The sequence below is a fragment of the Heterodontus francisci genome, chromosome 29, assembly GCF_036365525.1.
Source record: "Heterodontus francisci isolate sHetFra1 chromosome 29, sHetFra1.hap1, whole genome shotgun sequence".
Lineage (NCBI taxonomy): Eukaryota > Metazoa > Chordata > Chondrichthyes > Heterodontiformes > Heterodontidae > Heterodontus > Heterodontus francisci.
The window spans coordinates 11974023-11980022 of NC_090399.1; the positions used below are offsets into that span (position 1 = coordinate 11974023).

At 42.5% G+C, this 6000-nt stretch overlaps 1 pseudogene; it reads right to left on the reverse strand.

Moving 5' to 3' along the window:
- LOC137346118 (zinc-binding protein A33-like) overlaps positions 1–3301 on the reverse strand; it is a 114046-nt pseudogene extending 110745 nt beyond the window's left edge.
- Between the last annotated feature and the right edge of the window lie 2699 nt (positions 3302–6000).

The window sequence follows — 6000 nt, forward strand, 5'->3', positions numbered from 1 at the left end:
AATTTGCGGATGACACGAAGGTCGGTGGAGTTGTGGATAGTGTCGAAGGGTGTTGTAGGGTACAGAGGGACATAGATAGGCTGCAGAGCTGGGCTGAGAGATGGCAAATGGAGTTTAATGCGGAGAAGTGTGAGGTGATTCACTTTGGAAGGAGTAACAGCAATGCAGAGTACTGGGCTAATGGGAAGATTCTTGGTAGTGTAGATGAGCAGAGAGATCTTGGTGTCCAGGTACATAAATCCCTGAAAGTTGCTACCCAGGTTAATAGGGCTGTTAAGAAGGCATATGGTGTGTTAGCTTTTATTAGTAGGGGGATCGAGTTTCGGAGCCACGAGGTAATGATGCAGCTGTACAAAACTCTGGTGAGGCCGCACCTTGAGTATTGCGTGCAGTTCTGGTCACCGCATTATAGGAAGGATGTGGAAGCTTTGGAAAGGGTGCAGAGGAGATTTACTAGGATGTTGCCTGGTATGGAGGGAAGGTCTTACGAGGAAAGGCTGAGGGACTTGGGGTTGTTTTCGTTAGAGAGAAGGAGGAGGAGAGGTGACTTAATAGAGACAGACAAGATAATCAGAGGGTTAGATAGGGTGGATAGTGAGAGTCTTTTTCCTCGGATGATGATGGCAAACACGAGGGGACATAGCTTTAAGTTGAGGGGTGAAAGATATAGGACAGATGTCAGAGGTAGTTTCTTTACGCAGAGAGTAGTAGGGGCGTGGAACGCCCTGCCTGCAACAGTAGTAGACTCGCCAACTTTAAGGGCATTTAAGTGGTCATTGGATAGACATATGGATGAAAATGGAATAGTGTAGGTCAGATGGTCGGCGCAACATCGAGGGCCGAAGGGCCTGTACTGCGCTGTAATGTTCTAATTCTAATTCTAATTTGTCAGTTCTGATGAAGGGTCACTGACCTGAAACGGTAACTCTGTTTCTCTCTCCACAGATGCTGCCAGACCTGCTGAGTATTTCCAGCATTTCTTGTTTTTATTTATGATTCTATATGTTGTGACAACAAGCTTTCTACAATCATACAAGGATATAGCACAGAAGGAGGCCATTTAGCCCATCATGCCTGTGCTGGCTCTCTGAAAGCTATCAATTCGTCCCACTCCCCCACTCTTCACCATAGCCCGACACTTTTTTCTTTGAAAGTATATTTCTAATTCCCTTTTGAATGTTACTATTGAATCTGCTTCCACCACCTGAAATGCATTCCAATCAGAACATATTCGAGGCTGATAGATTCTTCCAGGGAACTTAGTTAAAGAGACACAATTACACTTTTGGAAGAGAATTGGTGAATTGCACAATTGGAATATTGTCTTCTGTTCCTGGAGAGATCAGTCCAATGGATGATACCAGGAATAAAACACGGAATCCGTGTCACCCGCCCATGTTAATTACCTTCAGTATCTCTTCCAGACTCTACTGGAGAGATCCAATGCATTTCTCTACATTTACAATAGGACAAGCCCTGGCTACAGCTGGGATGGTCCTTTTAGCTCTGCAAGAAGAGATCAGTGGCAGATGATACCAGTTTTTGCTGGAATTGTGAACAAATTACAAAAGAAAAAAAGATTAACATTACCAGTTTAACCTGTAACTTTTCTCCATTTCTGGAAATTTCTGAAAGGAGGAAAACACAATAATTAGTCTCCTTATTTTTCAGAACTTTCAGTACCAAACAAACGCAATTGATCCAGAGTAAAATTCAGACAAGTGGCAGTATTTTTTGATTTTAGACAGCAAAAGCACTTCTTTATCCTGAGAATGTGAATATATTGTGATACTGAAAACAGATGGTATTATTTTGTAATGCAGCTCAATGGTTAACAATCCAGTACAAAATATTCAGATGTAAAAAAAAAACTATTCTCATTTCTTTATACTTTCAGATATTCGCTGTAATATAATCTGTTTAAGATGACCAGTGTGTGTTCCTTATTTCCATAGAAATAGTAACAGATCTTTCCTCACTAATTTTCTTCTCTTTCCTCCCTCTCTTCTCCTGAAGGCATTGATTCCTCACTGGGACACAGTTCCACAGACAGTCAGGAACCCTCTGGCATCTTAGCCTGGTGACCAGTCATCACGTCTGATTCGAAAGAGGGAACATCAGCTGACTAGTCAACTGTGGATGTGGTACAACCACAGAGCAGCCAGTTCTGATGTGCACACTGTCACATGCCCAGCTTGCCCTGCCAGCACTTCCTCAAATAGGGCCGAGGGATCTCTTACATCCATCTGAGTGGGGCTTGCTGTCTCACCTGAAAGACAACGCCTTCAACAGTGCAGCACTCCCTCTGTACTTTACTGGAGTGTCAGCCTGGATTATGTGCTCAGGTTTCTGGAGTGGGGATTGAATCTCTGGCCTTCTGACTGTGAGATGAGAGTGATACCCACTGAGCAACAGTAAATGTTTAGTGAGTATAAACTCTGCCCTGTGCACCCTAAACATTTTAAATGGAAAAGGAAGTCTGCATGTACTTGAACTACACGTGCACTGAGCTATCTCTGGGAAGGGTCTCAGGCAGTCTTAAACAGCTGCCTCCTGGAAGCCCATGATGCAGATATTGCCAGCAGCCACAGTATGAATGCAGAATCAGTTACCCAAAAGGGGAAATGAAATCAAACTAATAACTCAGCTGCTTCTGCATTTAAATGAAAAGGACAATGTTCTTACAAAGTATTTACAGAAATAGCCACATGACCCAACAGGTTCCTGCCAGTATTTATGTTCTACACGACCCTCTCAGGTCACAGACCTGAAACATTAACTTTGCTTCTCTCTCCACAGATGCTGCCAGACTTGCTGAGTATTTCCAGCAAAAACTTTTTGTTTTTGTTTCAGATTTCCAGCATCTGCAGTATTTTGCTTCTATTTTATCAGTCTGTCAACATAACTTTCCTATTCCTTTCTCCTTAATGCTTATCTAGCTTCCTCTGGAATGCACCTGTACTATTCACCTCAACTTCACCCAGTGTTAGTAGCTTCCACATTCTCATCATTCTCTGAGTAAAGAAGTTTCTCCTGAATTCCCAATTGGATTTATTAGTGATTATTTCATATTTATGGCCCTTCTACATAAACAGCTCGGGCTAAGTTTGTTTTGCTAAGATTTGGCTTTGTTAAAGAGGTTGGATATTTTAGCAAGAGTTTAAAGTCTTATATTTAAAGAATATTGAATAAATAACATGAAATATACCTGAATGTGGGTTAGCATTCTCCAATTGTTCCCTTTTGAGGTACTGCATTCTCCTTTTTGTTCTGAAGGGGGATTCAGTAAAGTTTTCAGCAGTTCCTGAAGAGAATGTGACATGTCTATTAATTATTGATCATTTATGATGACAGCATGTTGTTTATAAACTCAATGTAAGTCTGCAAATTATTAATAAGAACACATAGGCTTAACATAGTCCTATGATGTTCATCTCTTTGTTATGGCGGCTTCCATTTTTTTCTTAACTTTTGAGGAATTGTGTTTTAAAACTGAAAAGGAATCCATGGATTTTTTGTTTTAAGGGTCACTGAGAGGTCTGGATTGTAAACAGTTACTGGAAGGTACCAGTCTTCAAATAATTACCCAGCAGGGGTTGTTCTTGACTTCATAGAATCATAGAAAGTTTAAGGCACAGAAGGAGGCCACTTGGCCCATCGTGTCTGTGCCAGCCGAAAAACGATCCACCTATTCTAATCCCACCTTCCAGCATTTGGTCCGTAGCCCTGTAGATTACGGCACTTGAGGTGCATATCCAGACACCTCTTGAATTAGCTGAGGCTCTCTGATTTGACCATCCTTTCAAGGCACTGAGTTCCAGACCCCCCCATCACAATCTCGGTGAAAACGTTTTTCCTCATTTCCCCTCTAATTTTTCTGCCAATCACTTTAAATCTGTGCCCCCCTCGTCACTGACCTCTCTGCGAAGGTGAATAGACCCTTCACCTCCACTCTATCCAGGCTCCTCAAAATCTTTTACATTTCAATAAGATCTCCCCTCAGCCTTATCTGTTCCAAGGAGAACAACCCCAGCTTATCCAATCTTTCCTCATAGCTGCATTTTTCCAGTCCTGGCAACATCCTCATAAATCTCCTCTGTACCCTCCCTAGTGCAATTACATCCTTTCTTTAATGAGGTGACCAGAACTGCACACTGTTCAACTGCTCAATGAGTTATACAGTTGCAGTATAACCTCCCTGCTCTTATATTCTTTACCTCGGCTAATAAAGGAAATGATTCCATATGCCTTCTTAACCACCTTATCAACCTGTCTTGCTACCTTCAGGGATCTGTGAACATTCACTCCAAGGTCCCTCAATTCCTCTGCACTTCACAGTATTTTCCCATTAATCATATATTCCTTTGCCTTGTTTGACCTCCCCATATGCATCACCTCATACTTCTCCAAGTTGAATTCCATTTGTCACTTTTCTGCCCATCTGACCAGACCATCAATATCTTCCTGCAGCCGACAGCTATCCTCCTCACTATCTGCCACGCAGCCAATCTTTGTGTCGTCTGCAAACTTATTGATCATGCCCCCTACATTTACGTCCAAATCATTAATATATATCACAAAAAGCAGGGAACGCAAAACTGAGCCCTGTGGAATGCCACTGGAAATTGCCCTCCAGTTGCTAAAACACCCGTCAACAATTACCCTTTGTTTCCTGCCACTGAGCCAACTTTGTATCCACCTTGCTGCATTTCCCTGGATCCCATCGAATTTTATTTTTTAAACCAGTCTGCCATGTGGGACCTTGTCAAAAGACTTGCTAAAATCAATGTAGACCACATCAACTACACTACCCTCATCAATCTTCCTTGTTGCTTCTTCAAAAAATTCAATCAAGTTTGTCAAACAAGATCTTCCCTTAACAAATCCAAGCTGACTACCCTGGATTAACCTGTGCCTTTCTAAGTGACAGTTTATCCTGTCTCAGAATAGATTCTAATAATTTGCCCACTATTGAGGTTAGACTGACTAGCCTGCAATTATTTGGGTCTATCCTTCGTTCCCTTTTTAAACAGAGGTACAACTTTTGGGGAAAGATGTTTACGAAGAAGTGACAGGTCCAGATTTATAGGGGTCAGGATGCTTGACTCTTGTGATCATGTTTTTGGTTTCACTTTGGACAGTGAGTTAGGATATGGACAATGATTTGAAAAGACAGTTGGAGAACACTTGCAAAGGGAGCAAACCCTACCTCAGTCTGTTCCAGCTCTTTGAAAAAGCCTGTCAGTTTTCCATCTCTTGAGAAGTAAGTGTCAGAAACTGCCTGAAACCCCTGGTGCTGCTTTTTTTCCTCGAAAGCCCACCCAAACTGATCTTCAACATCGCCTGACAAGAAATATTCCAGGAAGATCCCAGTGACAGCCATCTATACGTATTTGGGACACCAAATCAGAAGAGCACTTCTGACATCTTTTAGTATCATTTTTTTTCTTCAAGAATTATCAAGTATTTTGGTTAACGTATTTTTGGGTTTTGTTTTGTACTAGAGCTGTAAAGTGGTGGTAAAAGGAGGATTGGGGCTCATTCGAGACTATAAAGGGATTTACACATGGAGGCTGAAGGCATAGCTGACGTATTAAATGAATACTATGTGCAATTTCGGGGGGTGGGGGTTAGGGGGGGTGGGTGGGTGGGGGTCAGATTGTAAAGGTAAGTGTCTTGGGGCGGGGAAAGGGCAAATAATTAATATAATGGTTATTGGGGACTGGGAGAGGGGCAAAATAAATGTCGTTTTTACTCACTTCATCTTTAAATATTTAAAGCTCCCGGTTAGGCTGACAGCCCTTTCAAAATGGCGTTAGTGCCTGCGTAACGGCAGCTGACGCTATTACCGAGCATGGACAGCCCTCTCCCTCCACGTGTTCAGGGAAGCAGCCTGCCCAGCTATTCAAATGAGATGCCGCAGGGAAGATTGCGATGGGTCAGTGACATGAGGCCTACATGGGCAGGCCTCCATTATTTGCACCCACTGCCGACATCGAT